At 36.9% G+C, this 20253-nt stretch overlaps 1 protein-coding gene across 28 annotated transcripts in view; it reads right to left on the bottom strand.

The window, feature by feature from the left end:
- The window catches only part of ZNF644 (zinc finger protein 644), a 114026-nt gene that overhangs the window by 30796 nt on the left and 62977 nt on the right, over positions 1-20253 (bottom strand). For 3 of the 28 annotated variants that reach the window (XM_070078069.1, XM_070078080.1, XM_070078067.1), the window contains one exon: positions 20116-20240. The exons of the other annotated variants lie outside the window; for them this stretch is intronic. The gene's annotated coding sequence lies outside the window, so the exon portion shown is untranslated. The remainder of the gene's footprint in view (positions 1-20115; positions 20241-20253) is intronic. 28 annotated transcript variants of the gene reach the window in all.

The raw sequence follows: 20253 nt of genomic DNA, 5'->3' as shown, positions 1-20253 counted from the left end.
CATTATGAGATGGAGTTCAATATTTTCAAAAAGGAGAGTTCATTTTGGATAGAGTCACACCATGGCTGTAATTATGGCCTCTACAATGAAGAATTCCCGCATACCCTACTTTCATCCTGCCCTAATAAATGTACACTGTACTGGAATTTCCTGTCGTCTAGGAAGAAGATAAGAGTTTTGTGGGCAAGACTATAACCCAGTCAACATAGCATTCCTAGAAACTACTGCAGCACCTGGTGATTGTGCAATGTTTGTTGAATAAAGGAGTAGGTCAGTGTTGAATGAATAAAAAAGACAACTGCCAAAACCAAAGTAAAGTTCCTAAGGTTCAAGAAGGAAAAATATTTTTTCCTGTGAAACAACCTCCACCATGATTCCAACTTCCTGACTCATCCATTGTAGCAAGGTCCTCAAAATATTTAATAATCCTCATATACATCTGTGGGGTCAGTGTTGTGGCACAGCAGTTAAAGCTGTCACCTGCAGTGCCGTCATCCAATTTGGGCACCAATTCAAGTCCTGGCTACTCCACTTCTTATCCAGCTCTCTTCTGCGACCTGGGATAGCAGTAGAAAATGGCCAAAGTCCCTGGGCCTCTGCACCCACATAGGAGACCTGGAAAAAGCTTCCGGCTCCTGGCTTTGATTCAGCCCAGCTCCAGCCACTGCGGCCAACTGGGGAGTGAACCAGCAAATGGAAGATCTCTCTCTGCCTCTGTCTCGTATCTGCACCTTTCAAATAAATATAAATCTGAAAACAAAACAAAAAACCACTTTGCTTTGGCAACCTGGCATTAACTATGTGAAGTACTGGCAAAAGTTTCTCTATTTCCTTTCCTCTTGTACAGAGCAATAAGGGCAGTTTATTCATTCTCCAAATATTTACCGACCACTTACTATGTGCCAGCCTCTGCTCTAGTATTAGGGTTACAGTAGTAATAAGACAGACTAGGCTTCTGTTCTCAGATAAAAAATAAGCCCTTCAGAAACTTTTAGTCTATTTTTATTCTGAATAATGAGTAATGAATAATATTTTAAGACAGCAGAACCTTACAATTCAATAAACTGAAATCAAAACATTTTAATCATGTTTACTATTGCTACTATGCTGCATAGTACCAAATTCAAGCTTTGTAAGACAGTAAATCTAGCTCAAGAGTAATAGTTGTTTCTAATAATCTTTCTTATAACATAAAGCAACTACTTACAATCTTATTCTTTCCATAAAATGCTCAAAACACATACTACCATTAATATTAAAAATATCTTTCTTTGGCTTTGTTATTTACACCAAAATCATTTTTCCACCCCTTGGTTTTTTAAAATTTTGTTGTGAGATTGGCAAACCTCCACAGTAATAAAAATAGACTTCCAATAAGATCATATTCAATGATACCACTCCAAAATGGTGCTAATGCAGCACCCAGCAGGAATCTCTGCATCACATACACAGAAGTTAAAAATGGGCAGCACATAAACATGTGTTAGCAAGGAGTGTGCAAATGTCAAAGAAAAGCAAAGCAAGCCTTGATGTTTTACTATTATCCATTCCTGGTATTTCTCATTGAACTAGGTACAATGCTCAATAGCAAAAATCTCATAAATTTGAAATGAACAACAATTTTTTAAAAAATGTCTGAAAAACTAGCTAATTTCTGTTCTTACTTAGTGTAATCATAAAGGTAGACAAATATATGCTCAGTCAATTTGAAAGCCTATATTAGATTTTCTCAACAGGAAGCAACGTTGCTAACGAAGTGGTAAATTCAGTGTTAATGAGTGGCTTCACTGTTACCACCTCAGAGGTAAAAACCTTCCATGTTCTATGTTCCACCCATCTGTTCTGGTGTTAGAGGTTCAGAGATGGAACAGACGCTTCCCATTTAAAGCAAGTACATTGGTACCCCCTGAACAGCAGGGGGCCAAACTATGAGAATATCATGTCGGCTTGGGGACTGCATCCTCATTACCAGAACAGCTTTGTACGAGCTTTCAAAAGTTCTTATTTTGAAGACGCCAATCTGTTTTTCTTTAAAAACGTACAAAAAACCAGGTATGTGTAATAGATATTTTATATCTAGCAAAAGACAAACATCGAGCAAAGACAGACTCAGCTGAAATACTAGTAAAACAGGAAATGAGGTCTTCAACAATCAAAATTTTCCCTTGCACCTGCAAAATGAAATATGGATTAGTTGCTCTGAATTAAAAATTTCTACTCAAAGATGAGAGAAGTTACTCCTTTTCAGAAAAGGGGAAGACAGCAATTAATATTTAAAGATCAACTAGTTAGAAAATATACTACAACAAACTTACTTGTAAGCTTGTACTTTAGTGTTATAACAATTAAAAAGTTTCCTTGTTTAATTTTTAGAATATATTCTAAGTGTAAAATGTTGCAAGTGCACTTTTTCTTAATACCATTATTCAAGACTCAAAGCTGTTGCACTGAGATACAATGCAGAACAATGGATCACCTAACTCTTTTCAACTGAATAACAGCTAGAATTTTGACATCAAAAATTATTTTCCTACATTTGTGGAGGGTTATGTAGCATACAAACAAGACAGCATCTGACCCGCAAGCTAATTTCACACTATCAAACAGTTTTTCAACTCCTTTCAAATACATATAACAGTCACCAAAATCAATTTATATTACTGTAACAAAGTATAGACATATTTCAAAAGAGGCATTATGCATTAAGTTTTTAAAAAGAGAATCTAATAAATTAAACAAATGGTGGGTTGTTTGGCCTTCCTAAATTTCAATTCGATATATTTGCTCCATTAATTAGATCTTAGAAAACAATGTTTAGAATCCATTACTAAGGCCCTCTCACATAATCATATAGCCATAGAATTCTTTTAACTGAATTTAAAAATGTTCTTTAAAAAAAAAATCACACTCTTAAAAAAAAAGCTGCAAATGGAATCTTAAATCTACATAAAACATATTTCAGTTTCTAGGAAATCATAATGAGTTCTACAGCTATAACCGCCTCTAGTTATACACTGTGAGCACTAAAAAAAAAAGTACAAAGGTCAGATCTGTCTTCAAGATGACAGATCATCACTTATATGCCTCAAGCTAGACTTATTGTCTCAGAAATCTCAAACATCAGTATTTTTGCAAACTATCAGCACTTGCTATAACACCCTCACTACACTACATCTTGAGGTTACTACAGAAGAAATGAGGTGATAATTGCATATTAACATAATTATTCTGTAATCCCTCTGAGCAAGCTTCCTAGGTCACTCAGTAATTCAGATTAGTTACAACCTTTCTGTCACCATATCTATGCTGTCCACTTTCTGTTCATAAATAATTCTTTTTAGATAGAAAATGAGTTTAATTTCACTCTTATGTACATTATTAATTGTATTTATTGCAACTAGGTTAATATTTCTGGGTACTTATTACATAATGCCAACCTTTGTCATGTAGTGTAATTTTACATAAAACTATAAGTACAAATTGCCCTCGTCCTATATTAATTCATTAACAACCATACTGCACAGCTATAAATAAATTATAATGTTGCCCACTAGCCGAGTTACATTTAAGATCTGTCAAGTTTTCACAAACCCTATGTTCATTTAAATTAGCCTCAAAGAACACATGACAATTTCAGTTAGTAATATATGAGATTGGGTCAAGGAGAGAAAACCACTTACAACTGTCATTCTAATTGTGAAACAAATTTTAATTAACTACATCCAAATCACCACAGTATACAAGCTTATATTTCCCACACAGTATACAAACATACATACCTAAATCTCATCCAGTATATCATTCAAGAGCACACAGACTACACTACATAACCATATCATCCAGATTAGCATCCTCTTCTAGATGTCACAATGACAGGAAATACATAAAAAATCATAACATTCCTAAGAGTACCCAGCAGGCATGAGAATGACTCCAAGGTCCATGCCATAAAATAAAATGAAAAGATAGGCTATACGTACAAAACTATCAATTAGCCCCATACAATTAACAATATTCAAATAGTTAAAGGTTTGATGTATAGAAGGCAGAATACACAGGCCGGCGCCGCAGCTCAATAGGCTAATCCTCCACCTAGCGGCACCAGTACACCGGGTTCTAGTCCCGGTTGGGGCGCCGGATTCTGTCCCGGTTGCCCCTCTTCCAGGCCAGCTCTCTGCTGTGGCCCGGGAAGGCAGTGGAGGATGGCCCGAGTGCTTGAGCCCTGCACCCCATGGGAGACCAGGAGAAGCACCTGGCTCCTGCCTTCGGATCAGCGCGGTGCGTCGGCTGCAGCGCGCCAGCCGTGGCGGCCATTGGAGGGTGAACCAACGGCAAAAGGCAGACCTTTCTCTCTCTCACTATCCACTCTGCCTGTCAAAAACAAAAAAAAAAAAAAAAAAAAGGCAGAATACACAATGTGTTCAAACTGTAAAGACATGGATTTCATCTCAAGATTAAAAACAAAAACTGCACCCATTCAGCATTGCAAAGGGTTATCTCACCCAAAGTGAACTGGAATGGTTCAGCATGTTTGACTGACAGAACACTAAATAAGGAATATAGGGTTGGAGATTGGATAAGATGATTTCTGATGTCCCTTCTAACATGTACTATAAAATAATGTTATAATCCTTTAGTTAAGCTGTAATATGTTGAAAGGATGATTCTTAAGCAATGAAAATATGGCACTAAATGGCACTAACCCAATAAGGCCACAAAGCTATTTGTATCACAAAAATCTATATTACAGCCAGGTGATAATTTTCTACTGGCATATAAAATAAATCACTATATTTACCTAAAAAATTAAGATTACAAATTAAAATCAGATATAATGGGAAAATGGTGTTTTAATGCCAGCAACATATGGTACTTGCCATGACAAACTACTGATCTGTGATTTCACCACCTACCACCAAACTACACTAAACTTGATGAATAGTTTTGTACCATCCTCCTTATTTAATAGGACAATATTACAAATAGTAAGATACTATCTCATAAACACATATTAATACAAGGTGATTCTTACAACAATAAATACTAAAGGCTAAACATAATCCAACACATTTGAAGAAACTGCCATACGGTAAACTGATACTGAAAACTACAAAGATGTTAAAGGGGTTTGGGGGAATTCAGGGTGCTATGAAAGTGCAACTTTCATATATAACAATGAGAATTAACAGTAACCAAAATTTATTTTCCTAAGATGATGAGTTTTGCCAGTGAAAAAGGCAAGGCAATAAATTATTGCTGAAACCAAAGGGGAATGCTAAGTCATATTCAGCACAAATGACTGCTTGTTGTGCTGTTTCTGCTTTCATATAGTCTGAACAATGTTAAGTGATGGTCTCAGCTTTGACAGGATAAATGACATGCATATAGTTCCAATAAGAACAATTCACACTTAAAATGAGAGATAAGCCTTTGCCTATACAGCGGGACAGTGGTCTATTTTCTACTTGCTGAATTCTTTATTTACTGGAGGATTAAGCCTGTGACTATAAAATAAACTGAAAGTATATTTTGTAAAAATTAAAATTGAAAAAAGGAAAGAAGGGAGGAGGAGGTGAAAAAATATCACTATGGGCTTACAAATGTTCTTTCTACAAATAAAAACTTAAGAAAACAATGATAACTTCTTTACATATTTTGCAAACTCATCCAATTTTTGAACCAAACTGTGTATTAACACAGGTCAGCTACTGTTAAACATATCTATCCAGATCTTTACAACTTTCAAAGGAAACAAGGTAGGTAAAATGTGTCAATGCCAGTAAGATGTCAATTTTGCCCTCCATCAACACAGAGTATATGCCATAAACTGTCATTTTACATTGAGTCTTTCAGTATTTTTTAGTGTGTGATGGGTTTGGTATTTGTGTTCAGTTTTAAGCTATTTCATAAATATTAACACATCAAGTCCATTAAGTGAAAATGAAGTGAGTGTCAAAAATTCTAAGAGGACAAAGCAATAATGACAGAGATAACAAATACCAAAAATAATGATAAATATATATGCATATGGAATGAATTGCTTAAGACAGAAATAATTCTAAGGGGTAAAGAAAATTTCATCATTAATAATTAAATTACCATGTTTATATATTTGACAATCAGTAAGAGGCAAGGAAATATGACAAAGGATGGATTTTTGAATACATATCAGTTTCTATTTGATTAAAATTTATTCAAGAAAAGATAGGAATTTCTTCAAGAACTTAAAAAGCTAAGAATTTTCAATGCTCCAACTGTGTGAGTCCAAAGGACCAAGGCAAATTAGAGTATGCAGGTCAAAGTTAGTGGAATAATAGTAAACACAAACATTGTGGCTTTTAAAAGATTCCTTAAAACAACTGAAAAGAAAATCTGTGCTTTAATAGCTTGTCAGTGTAGATCAATTTTGGGAAAAAGCAACCAACAACATTTATCAGCAAGAAGAACAGTATGACTGGACTGATGTGTCTGGAAAGTAATAAATGCATGCTATTTCTTTCTAATACTCCAAAAATTCAGCTCTTTCAAATTAAAAATTCCACAGACTTTAACTGTATACATTTCTTAATCTTTTATATATTTTCAACATTACAATAAAGCTCTTATTTAAGTTCCATTGGCTTTTTTGCTTAATTACATATTAATCATATTTTAAAAATATAAAACAGTTTACAGGCAAATAGGAAACAGAACTTGAACACTATGCCATCTAAAGAATGAATTATTTTACTGATTTGTAATTTAATTTTATCAAAGGGGGATTCAGATTAAACAATTTCTGTAAGTATGTAATAATATATGAGTACTTAACCATTCATCTGTATTACATACATTTCAACTATACCATATAAATTAAAATTTATATGTATTCAGATGGGATAGTGTGATATTCTCTTTGAGAACCAAAAAAAAGATGAAACAAAACCAGAACTTGTGCTTTCTATAATATTTTTATTGAAGGTGAACCCTTGTATCAATGTTATCTTTACTTACCTTTTTAGAAAACAGCTAGAAAAAAAAACTACCTTCTAAGAAAAATAATACAAAATAATCACTATTCAACAATTATATTTGAATTCACTCTCCCTGAAACAAATTATATTAGTATACTTCTCTCTCATACCACTATGTTAGAAGAAAAAAATACATATTTTTGTGATGGCAAATCAAAACCATTACTTCTTTTCTGATTCACATCTGAACTGCTTACAAGCTTTTACTTATTATATATTCAATTCTGGAATTTAATTTATTAAACTATAGGTATTTGTTATACATTTTAATAAATTTAAAAATGTTCCAGGAAACTGCAAAGTTTGGAAAATACAGTACTGATTAATATCAAATGTACAGTTCTAGTTGAACAATTATTATTTAAATGAATTTCCTTCAAATTTACCTATAGGAGGGAAGGAACACATAATCAAAGAGTGACAAATCTGAACCATAAAAGACTTACAGAATGAATAATTTCCAATATATCAATTCATGAAACAAAAATATTATCAATAGGACATTACTGTTTTGCAAAAGGCAACTAAAGTATACAGCAATTTCAGCCAAGTTTTAATTATTCTTAGTACTAATAAATCAATCAACAGGCATTGCTAGTAGTTTTTCATTTAACTGTACTATTGGTTATCTAACTGAGGAAGCCTATAAAGAACACCAACTTTTTTTTTTAAATAATACAGACTATACACTCTAGTCAAAGGAAAAAGGCCTTACAAAATATCACGGCCAAGAAAAACCTCACTGAAGAGTGAGAATTTTAGCTAAGTTTTATACTGTGCTAAGACAACCACTTGTTGGGAGAGGACTTTGGAGGCAGACTAGGCCTGGGTTTGAAAAATGGCTCCAGAGCCGGCGATGTGGCATAGTGGGTAAAGACACCACCTACAGTGCCAGTATCCCATATGGGCACCAGCAGGAGTCCTGGTTGTTCCACTTCTGATCCAGCTCCCTGCTATGGCCTGGGAAAACAGCAGAAGATAGCTCAAGTCCTTCGGCCCCTGAACCCATGTGGGAGACCTAGAAGATACTCCAGACTCCCGGCTATAGACTGGCACAGCTCTGGCCGTTGCAGCCATTTGGGAAGTGAACCAGTGGATGGAGGACCTCTCTCTCTCTCTCTCTCTCTCTCTCTGCCTCTGCCTCTCTGAAACTCTGCCTTTCAAACTTTCAAATAAATAAATAAACCTTAAAAAAATGGTTCCACAACTTGTAGCTCAGACACAGATACTCCATTTTTCTCAAGCTTCAAATCTTTCATTAGTAAAATATGGGTGAAAATTACTTAAAGGATAGTGAGGATTAAACAAGACAATGTGCATAAAACACATAGCAGAGGTCCTGGCATGCAATTTACATTAAATATTACTTCTCTATGATCCTTACCATTAACTTGTTTTATTTACAGAATGATGATGCTGAATTTTGTGCACTGCTCCTGTGTCTAAACCTACCGAGAAGTCTACGTCCCAGAGGTATAGCAAGAGAAGCTACTGTAGCTCCTGAGGAATATGCTGAAATGACTAGTGGTAAAGGACATCCTTACAAGCAGAATTTGATTCTGGAGGGACATACCTGGAAACTTCCACCCCTTGAAAGGAATAATAAACAGAATAAATGGGCAGATGCTAGCAAATCAGAGGAAAAAGCATATTTAAAGGGGCTGGTGCTAAAGCACTTTTACTCTGGTGGGGACACAGTAGGAAATAACACTCAATAAGCAATAAAATAAACGGAATTTGATAGGCTGGCGCTGTGGCATAGTGGGTAAATCTGCTGCCTACAGTGCCAGCATCCCATATATATGGGCACCGGTTCGAGTCCCAGCTGCTCCACTTCCAGCTCTCTGCTTTGGCCTGGGAAAGCAGTAGAAGATGGCCCAAGTCCTTGGGCCCCTGCACCCACATAGGAGACCCCGAAGAAGCTCCTGGCTTCGGACTGGCCCAGCTCTGGCCACTGCAGCCATTTGGGAGTGAACCAGCAGATGGAAGACATCTCCCACTGTTTCTCCCTCTGTCTGTAACTCTACCTCTCAAATTAAATCTTAAAAAAAAAAAAAAAAAAGTATACATACCATGTAACGTAAAATCACAAATAAAAACAGGTAAGGGCTTCTGGATTGAATAGAGATGTGAATCCCAAATAAGACAAACAAAAGAAAACTAAAATCAAATTTTATGCAAAAGAATGAATCAGAATGGCTTTAGACTTTTCATCATCAAAGACTAAGTGTGAAGTCAATAGAGCAATAACTCTGAAGTTTGGAGTGAAAATTACTTCAACTAGATTCCCATATAGAAATAAATCTAGTAATATGTAAGTACAAGGGCATACAAAGCCTCTAAGTTTACCACTAAATTATCATGTCTGAAAAATTTTTGATGAAGGTTGAATGTGTACCTGTGAAATGTGACAATTGGTAAAACAGTGTGCTAAGAGTAACTTTATTATTTTATACAACAATGAGGTTATACACTCCTACTAATTCTAAATATTGACTAAATACACAAATTTAAATGTTAAAATTATAAGTTAAATCACCGTAAGATTATAAACAGAAAGTACATATACTTAATACAGAGTATTTTAAATAAAAAAGCATACTTTTCTTTGAAAAGGAGACTGACACAGCATTTTGAAATGGAAAATTACTAGCAACAACAAAAGAACTTTCAATAGATGGGATGAAGAGAACAAGGTATTCAGTTGGGGTGAACCGAAAATACTCTCTGAGAATAAAGAATTTTTAAAAAGATTGGAGAAAGGATAAAAAGAATGGGAAAAGACTTGTATTACAGATCCACAGATTATATCAAGTAATAGTTACAGAGAAGACGGGGATGGAGAAGAGGACACAAGAGTAAAAAATGTCAGAGCTCAGGAAACACGGAAATCTTCACAATGTGAATAGGGTTCAATGAGTGCTGAGCAAGAGAAGAAAAACAGATGCCATTTGACAAATCCTGGAGAAATTTCAAAACCAAGAAAGTAAAATAAAAAATTATATTTACTTTTAGAAAACAAGGTAAAAACAAAAACCAATCCATCTACAAAGGAATAAGAATACACAATTCACCATCAGTGATGGCTACTGACAAGGGATAATGATTTTTAAAAATTAATCTGAGGGGCCAGCACTGTGGAGTAGCAGGTAAAGCCACCACCTGAGGTGCAGGCATCCCATATGTGCGCCAGTTCAAGTCCCAGCTGCTCTACTTCCCATCCAGCTCTCTGCTATGGCCTGGGAAAGCAGTTGAGGATGACCCAAGCCCTTGGGCCCCTTCACCCACATGGGAGACACAAAAGAGGCTCCTGGCCCCTGGCTTCAGATCAGCGTAGCTCCAGCCATTGAGGCCAATTGGGAAGTGAACCAGTGAATGGAAGACTCTGACTCTCTCTCTCTCTCTCTCTCTCTCTCTCTCCTTCTCTCTCTGTGTAGCTCTGACTTTCAAATAAATAAGTCTTTAAAAAAATTAATCTGAAAAAATATAAAAGTAGAACATAACTGTTACAATCTCTTCTACCTTCTCCACTCTCTTCTACTTAAGTTAGCAATGCTGATGGTCTGGGTGTGTTCTTCTACTCATTTTCTTACTCATAAAATACCTATATGTATCTTTTTAAGTTTACAGAAATGGAATCACACTATACATGTTATAATATTCATGTATAGATAACAACATAGTAGTGTATTTGATTTCTATAAGGCATTTTTTAAAGTTATACATGTATTTTTTTGTTTAATATGTATTTCCAAATCATTTCCCCAGGTTTGTAACAATTTGCATTTCAACCTCCAAAGCTAACAAACGCTGGTTTCCCCACATTTTTAGTTTTTGCCAGTACAATGATGAAAAATGTGAAAACAGCTTTCAACTCAGCAATCTATAACCAGACAAACTAGCACTCAGGTATAACAACAAAATACAAACAGTTTGACAAGTAAGAATTCTAAAGGTTCGTCATTAACACATGACAGAATTACTCCTAAAGATATTTAGGCATACAATAAAGTGAGTACACGAAAAAGGAAGACATGGGTATCTGCAAATAACAGTAAACAATGAAACCACTAAAACATACAACTTGATCTAATAACTGTTGGTCACTGTCCAAAACTAATTCATACAAAACGAGAAATACATAGTATTTTAATATCTGGGAACTAATACACCAAAAAGGTTTCAACATAGCAAATTAGACTAGTATGCACTGACTTTTAAAAGAAAACTTTTATTGAGTGTTTCACAATGTGAAGGATAATGAATTCAAACAATGAAAGATCAAATGAGATCCAAGGCAAAAAACACTGACCCTGCTAAAAGAGTATTTTATATTAATAAAATGATCTGCCATAAGATATAATATTCATTAATCTCCTTGTCGCTAACAAAATGGCCACGAAATATATAAATCCAAAACTTTTAAAAGAGAAAATGACAAATGAACATTTGATACAAATACAGGTTTTAATTACTGTTCCCAAAGGTTAACAAATCAAGCACATTTTAAAATATAAGTAAGATCTGAAAGAACTTGAATTATGTAATTACTAAGATTGATCAAATACAATAGATGGTATGCATATGCTGAAGATATGCATATGCTAAAGACAGATAAAGACCACTCAAGGAAAATATAAGTATTAATAACAATTTCTGTTTCTCAACTGCTATATGTACTCTTTCCTCCTAAAAATGACCTATTTTTTCTATTTACAATATTCTAGTTCTTATCGCATCTCTCCTTTATAGCACACCATCTTATCATCCTATAAAAGAAAAGTATGGCCGGCACCAAGGCTCTATAGGCTAATCCTCCACCTTGCGGCGCCGGCACACCGGGTTCTAGTCCCGGTCGGGGCACAGGATTCTGTCCCGGTTGCCCCTCTTCCAGGCCAGCTCTCTGCTGTGGCCCGGGAAGGCAGTGGAGATTGGCCCAAGTGTTGGGCCCTGCACCCCATGGGAGACTAGGAGAAGCACCTGGCTCCTGCCTTCAGATCAGCGCGGTGCGCCGGCCGTGGCAGCCATTGGAGGATGAACCAACGGCAAAGGAAGACCTTTCTGTCTCTCTCTCTCTCTCCCTGTTCACTCTGCCTGTAAAAAAAAAAAAAAAAAAGTAACCAATCTGTAGTCTTCCTCATTTACATCAGCTGTTCAAGCCAATAATCTTCGAGTAATCTTCATTATTTTTGGCTTCTCACATCTCATATCCAAGCTATCAGAAAACCCTACTTCCATTCTTCAAAATATATCCAAAATCCAACCACTTCTTACCACTGACACACCCGGGTCTACTTTTTATCTCTCCCCTGTATTACTTCAACAGTTTCCTAATCTGGTCTTAGTACATCTACCTTTTCCTGTTCTCAATCTAAACACAGCAATCAGAGTGACTCTTTTAAAATTCTAAGGTAGATGATTTGCTCAAAACCCTGCTATGCCTCCACATTTTTTTTTTTTTTTTTAAGAAAAAAGTCCTTACAAGAGACTGTAAGGTCCCAGAAATATACCACAGTAATTCTGACTTTTTTACTATTGCTCTCTGCAATCCGCTCACTGTTCTAACCTTTCTTACTATTCTTGGACCATGTTTTCTCCTACTTTAAGGTTACAGCACTGACTATTCCCTAGCTGGAATTTTTTTTCTCCAACAGTAGATAGTCAGCTCTCACATCTCATTCAAGTCTTTGCTCACCATTATTATTTCTGAATGATTACTATCTGAACCATTTTAAAGTTACATCTCCAAACTCCCTCAACCTTCTCTGCTCTGCTGGGATTCTCAAATCCCCTTATCCATGGCATCCTTTTATTGCCATCAACATTTACCATCTTACATACTGTGTAATATACTTGTTGGGGCCAATACTGTGGTACAGCGGGTTAATGCCCTGGCCTCAAGCGCCAGCATCCCATATGGGCATCAATTCAAGTCCCAGCTGCTCCACTTCCGATCCAGCTCTCTGCTATGGCCTGGGAACGCAGTAAAATATGGCCCAAGTCCTTGGGCCTCTGTACCCACATGGGAGACCCAGAAGAAGCTCCTGGCTCCTGGCTTCAGGTTGGCATAGCTCTGGCCATTATGGCCAACTGGGGAGTGAACCACTGGATGGAAGACCTCTTTCTCTGCCTCTGCACTGTGTAACTCTGACTTTCATATAAATAATTTTTTTTAAAAATATACTTGTTTACTAAGGTTATCTTGTGCATCCCTCCTCTACAACTAGGTTTCAAAGGAACAGATCTTTGTGTTGTGAAATGAGTACCGCAAGAGTTGAGAAGCAAGCCACTCAGAATCAGCATTGTGCCATGCTCTGGTACATAAAAACCTTTAGTGAACTAAACAAAAGAAGTTTAACACACAGTTTCTTAGGGAGAATATCATGGCAGAAAATATGGACTTTCGAAGGCTACAGTCTTAGATCACTGAAAAACAACTGGAAACTTTGGTATCTGTAAGTCTCTTCATATTTCTTTGTCTCTCTCTCTTATCCCCCTCTCTGTTCCCCAGTTTTAGAATTATCATTCAGAAATGAGAAGTTGTCAACAGTGTCAAATATGAATACTTTTACCTGAACTTTAAAAGTGAAGCCAGAAAATTACAAAGTTACAAAATGTCAGTTGGATTACCTGTGAAGACTTTGTTAAATGTTACATGGCAGACATTTTCTTAAAAGTCAATATAAAGATTTTACAATAAATTAAAGTAGGTATTCAATACATGAACACATAATTATTTTTATTTGTATAAAAAACGTCAAGAGCAAGGTTTGTTTGTCTCTTGTTTCCAGCTCCTGACTCCAGTTTCTTACATATCAAGAAAAGCAGAGGTGATGAGCCAAGTAACTGGGCTCCTGTCACCCATGTGGGAGACCTGGATTATGTGCCTATGTCCTGGTGCCAGCCTTGGCCGCTGCCAACAGTTGAGGAATAAACCAGTGAATGGCAGTTCTCTGTTTCTTAGCTTCTCAAATAAGTTTATTAACTAAAAACAAGTCAGTCAGTTTTTCAGACTGGGGATGTACAAAGAAAACAGTTGAAGACTACTGATCAAATATATAAGAGTTCTATTTAAAAAACTGGACAGTTTTTCCCCAAACACAAGTGGAACATTTCCAAAATCTCTCTATAAATCATAATGACCAGAGAATTTCCAGCAGAAATAGAAATCATTGTAGACAATATCCTGTAGCCACTTAGCAACAAAACCAGAAATCAGACACAACTAAAAGGAGAGTGTTACTAGAAAAAAGGTCAGAACAAAGCACCCACAGAAAAACAAAAATTTTACCAAAAATTTTGTTTTTACAGAAAAACAAAAATTTTAAAAATGAAGAGAGTAAGAGCCAAAAGGATATAGTAAAATGATCTCACACGTATTTAAACTGAAATTCTAAAAGGGGGTTTAAACAAGCAAAAGAAAAATGACACTCAAAGAGATAACGGTTGAGAATTTTCTAAAACTGACAAGATATCAAGCCAACATTTTTGGAAGCACCAGGAACTCTTAAGATGGATATATAGAAAGGAAATAACACCTAAATACATCACAGTAAAACTGATGACAATAAAAGACAATGAGAAAAATCTTACAAGCAGCCATGGCAAAAAGAATACCTACAAAGAAACAATAATTAGACTGAGGGGAAAAAAGCAGATCTTGACATCTAAGAATTAGTCTGATGCTTTCAGGCAAATCATTATTTTCCTGATGGACACAAGAATATTTCATAAAACATTAATGTTAGACAAGCTCATCATGCAACACAAACCAGCAAACATACCCCACTCACTGAAAGTATAGTTACTACCTCTACCAATTTTAAGTTTAGACAAGCTTCAGGATGACCTCCCTACAGACAAGAAATAGTAAAATGGTCTATTTTATGATAAGTGAAAAACACAAAATATTAAAGTTTATGGAATGCAGCAAAAAGAGTATGCAGAGAAATGTTTACAGTGTAAATATATACATTAAAAAAGAAGAAAGATCTCAGAACAGTGTTGTGGTGTAGCAGGTAAAGGCACTGCTTATTACACCGGCATTCCATATGGGCACTGGTTGGAGTCCTGGCTGCTCCACTTCTGATCCAGCTCCCTGTTAATGTACCTGGGAAAGCAGTGGAAGATGGCCAAAGTGCTTGGGCTCCTGCACCCATGTGAGAGACCTGAAAGAAGCTCCTGGTTCCTGGCTTCAGATGGGCTTAGCTCCAACCACCGTGCCATTTGGGGAGTGAACCAGTGAATGAAAAATCTCCCTCACTCTCACCCTTCTCCCCACTGTTAATCTGCCTTTCAAATAAATAAAATAAATCTTTAAGGAAAAAAAAAACCTCAAACTAACAACCTAAAATTACATCTTTAGGAATTATAAAAAGAGCAAAACTTAAAGCTAGCAGAAGGAAGGAAATAATAAATATTGAAACAGAGATCAAAGAATATAAAGGTAGAATCAATGAAATCAGAAGTCAAAAAGTTATCTGAAAATATCAATAACTTGGGGCTGGCACTGGGGCACAGTGGGTAACCTGCAGCGCCGGCATCCCATATGGGCACAGGTTTGAGTCCCGGCTGTTCCACTTCTAATCCAGCTCCCTGCTAATGTGCCTGGCAAAGCGACAGAGGATGGCTCAAGTGCTTGGGAGACCAGAAAGAAGCTCCTGGCTCCTGACTTGCCCAGCTCAAGACATCACAGCCATTTGGGGAATGAACCAGCAGATGGAAGATCTCTGTTTCTCCCCTACTCTCTCTGTAACTTTGCCTTTCAAATAAATAAATCTTAAAATAAATGAAAACATCAACAACAAAACTGATAAATTAACTAGAGGAGGAACAAGAGAGAAAATACAGGTAACAAAGTAGAAACAAAAGTAGGGACATTGCTCTTAATCTTAAGAGATTTTAAAGAGATTATTAGACTATCATGAACAATCAGATGCTAACAAACTAGATAACCCAGATGAAACAAAGATTCCTAGAGGGGACAGCATTGTGGTGTAACAGGTAAAGCCTTTGCCTGCAGCACCAGCATCCCATAGGGCACCGGTTGGAGTCCTGGCTGCTCCACTTCTGACCCAGCTCCCTGTTAACAAACCTGGGAAAGCAGTAGAAGATGGCCCAAGTACTTGAGCCTCTGCACCCAGATGGGATACCTGGAAGAAACTCCTGGCACCTGGCTTCGGCCTGGCTCAGCCCTGGTCTTTGCAGCAAACTGGGGAGTAAACCAGCATATGGAAGATCTGTTTCTCTCCCTCTGTTAAATAAATAAATCTTTAAAAAAAAAAAAAAAAAGATTCCTAGAAACACACAAACTACCAAAACTAACTCATGAAGAAAGAGAAAACCTTCATGGACCTATAATGGATATCTTCATGTTCTTGTTTTGAGGAAAAATTCACATAATACACAATTAACCATTTTTAATGTAAAACTGGGTGGTATTTTATGTATTCACACTGTTATGTAACCACCAGATGTCTCATTTCTGAACTGTTCCATCACCCTGTAAAAACTACCTCTATCCATTAAGTAATCACTTCTTGCTACCCACTTCTACCACCACCTAGTAACCATGACTTTCCCTAAGGATTTGGCCATTCTACTTATTTAACATAAAAGGAACCACACAGTAGGCAAACTTTTGTGTCTGGCTTTTTTCATTTGGCATGGTTTTGAGGTTCATCCAAGTTGCATCATGTACTTCATTATTTACTATAGCTGACTAATACTCCATTATATGGATATACCACCATACGCTTATCTAATTACTCCTTGATAGACATGAGTTGTTTCCACATTTTGGCTTTTATGAATACAATTGCTATAAATATTTGAATGTAAGTTTCTCTGTGGACATGAGTTCTAATTTTTCCTGAGTATATATGCAGGACTTGGATCATATGGTAATTTTGGTTAGCTCTTTTAACAAACCAAACTTATTTTCCATAACAGATCTGAGTATCTTACAGGGTATGAAGTAGTATCTCACTGTGGTTTATTATTTTTATAAAGTATTTATTTGAAAGGTAGAGATTGAAGAAAGTAGGGAAGGGAAGGGAGGGGAGGGAGGGAGAGAGAGAAACTTATCTCATCTCATGGGTTCACTTCCTCTCACAGCTACAACTGGGCCCATCTAAAGCCAGGAGCCTGGAATCCCATCCATGTCTCCAATGTGGCTGGCAGGAGCCCAAGTATTTGGACCATCATCTTCTGCTCTCTCATGAGCTGGATGAGAAGTACCATATATGGGACTTATACCAACATTCCTATAGGGGATGCTGGCATCACATCACAAGTAATAGCTTAACCTGCTGCACAATGGCAATCCCTCATTGTGATTTAAAAATAAGAAAGCTAATCATGATGTTCTGACAACATCCAATCAAGAAAAAAATTCCAATTTCTTAAGATTCTCCAAAATCACCTAATCAAAGCTCAAATCATTTAAGAGGCTCTTTCAGAAATAATATATACAAAGACTGAGTATAAAAGAAAATAGAAAAGTCCAACTAAAATTAAGATCTTCCTGTCATCAAAAGATAACATAAATAAGGAGTCAAACATTAAGAGTCAAAGCAGAATAAATTTTTCTAACAAATGCACTGAAAACTTATATCCAAAAGGTCCAAGCTTCTAAAAATAAAGGAAAAGCACAGAGACCCCAATTGGAATAAAAAAGGGCTTATATCCATAAAATATTTTTTCTATTTCTTAAAATTTTTCATTTTTATTTTATTTATTTAAAAGAGTTAGAGATGTAGAGAAATCATTCATCCACCATTTCACTTCTCTAATGCCCATAACAGCCAGGGCTGGGTTAGGTCAGAAGCCACTTGAGAACTCAGTCCAGCTTTCCATATGGTTGACAGTGACCCAACTACTTGAGCCATCATGTACTGCCTCCCTAGGTGTGCATAAGCAAGAAGCAAAAAACAGAGCTGGAATTTGAACCCAAGTACTTTGGTATGGAATGCAGGGATCCTAAGCAGCAGCTTAGCTGTTGTACTCAACGCCTGCTCCTATAACTGCTGTAAATCAGCAAGATAATAAAAAAAATTAATAGCAATTCAAAGAAAAGGTAGAGGAAGAAGAGAATATATTTTGGGGCTGGCTCTGTGGCATAGAGGGTAAAGCCACCACCTGCAGTGCCGGCATCCCATATGGGTGCCGGTTCGAGTCCTGGCTGCTCTACTTCCAATCCAGCCCTCTGCTATGGCCTGGGAATGCAGTGGGAGATGGCCCAAGTCCTTGGGCCCCTCACCCATGTGGGAGACCAGGAGGAAGCTCCTGGCTCCTGATTGGTGCAGCTCTGGCCATTGCGGCCATCTGGGGAGTGAACCAGCAGATGGAAGACCCCTCTCTTTTTCTTTCTTTCTCTCCCTTCTCTCTCTCTCTCTGCATCTCCTTCTTTCTCTGTGTAACTCTTTCAAGCAAATAAATAGCTAAAAAAAAAAAAAAAGAGAGAGAGAGAGAATATATTTCACAAAACAGGATATTCAAACAACAAATATTTTTATGAAAGAGGGTTCAATTTCATTTGGAATCAAGGGAAATACACCCTCCAGAAGGGCTTAAATTAATCAAATGTTGGTGAGGATACTAACAAGAACCCTTACATACCAATTGATAGGATCATTTCAACCACTCTGAAAAAATCTGAACATGCGTAATAAACCAATGGCCCAGATTCCATTATTGGTATGTACCCAACATAAAAGGCATGTGTATCCAAAAACAGGTGCAAGAATATTCATGACAGCATCATTCAACCCAAACGTCCTATCGTCAAAAGATAAAATGTGATAAAATCATACAAGTGACTTATAGCCAGATCTGACATTCCTGTATGTCTAAAACATAATGCTGAGCAAAATCAAAGATACAATAATAGTACTGTATAATCCTACTTCTATAAAAGTTCAAAAATAGGTTTTAAAAAAGTTACGTTCTTTGAAATCAGGCTGGTTGTTATTAGTGATCAGGAAAGGAAACAGGGGGTGTCTATATTGCTGACAGTACCTTATTTCTTCATCTGTGGTGGTCATGGAGTGCACAATTTGTGGTGATTAACTGAGCTAGATATTTACAATATATGTACTTTTCTGTATATATACCTTAATTTTTTTTTTAAAAAAAAGATACATGGCACATTTTTATATCCTGTACATGCAAGCCAGAAAACAATACCTTTACACAAAGACTTTATATGGTATCAGATAACTGTTTAGTAATAAAAAATCATGTCAAGGAAAATAAGAACTTTCTAATTCTTACACTTCAAGACGTACTAATTAAATAAAACAAAGTATCTTGGAAAGGACTGCTTGAGTTTTCAACATGTTGTGTTGAAAGTCATAATTAAATATATTTAATTTTTCTGATTTCCTAATTTTACTTCTTTTTTTAAAGATTTGTTTATTTGAAGACAGAGTTACAGAGAGGCAGAGGCAGGGAGAGAGAGAGGTCTTCCATCTGCTGGTTCACTCCCCAGATGGCCACAATGACTGGAGCTGCACTGATCTGAAGTCAGGAGCCAGGAGCCAGGAGCTTATTCTGCGTCTCCCATGCAAGTGCAGGAGCCCAAGGACTTGGGCCATCTTCTACTGCTTTCCCAGGCCATAGCAGAGAGCTGGACTGGAAGTGGAGCAGCTGGGACTCAAACCGGCGCCCATATGGGATGCCGGCGCTGCAGGCCAGGGCTTTAACTGCTGCACCACAGCGCTGGCCCCTCCTATATTTACTTTGGACACTTGAAAACAATCAGTTTATCTTTTTGTAAAAAAAAAAAAAAAAAAAAAAAAAAAAAAAAAAAAAAAAAGAAAGAAAGAAAGAAAGAAAGAGAAAAGAAAAGGAAAAAAAAAAAAAAAAACAAGTACTTTGAAAAATGCCAATATTAAAAGGAAGTTGAAGCCGGCGCCGCGGCTCACTGGGCTAATCCTCCGCCTTGCAGTGCCGGCACACCGGGTTCTAGTCCCGGTTGGGGTGCCGGATTCTGTCCTGGTTGCCCCTCTTCCAGGCCAGCTCTCTGCTGTGGCCAGGGACTACAGTGGAGGATGGCCCAAGTACTTGGGCCCTGCACCCCATGGGAGACCAGGAGAAGTACCTGCTCCTGCCATCGGATCAGCGTGGTGCACCGGCCGCAGCGCGCCAGCCGCGGCAGCCATTGGAGGGTGAACCAACGGCAAAGGAAGACCTTTCTCTCTGTCTCTCTCTCTCTGTCCACTCTACCTGTTAAAAAAAT

This window comes from Oryctolagus cuniculus, chromosome 7 (genome assembly GCF_964237555.1).
Source record: "Oryctolagus cuniculus chromosome 7, mOryCun1.1, whole genome shotgun sequence".
Lineage (NCBI taxonomy): Eukaryota > Metazoa > Chordata > Mammalia > Lagomorpha > Leporidae > Oryctolagus > Oryctolagus cuniculus.
The sequence above is the reverse complement of the archived record's forward strand: the minus strand, read 5'-3'. Positions and strand labels throughout refer to the sequence as shown.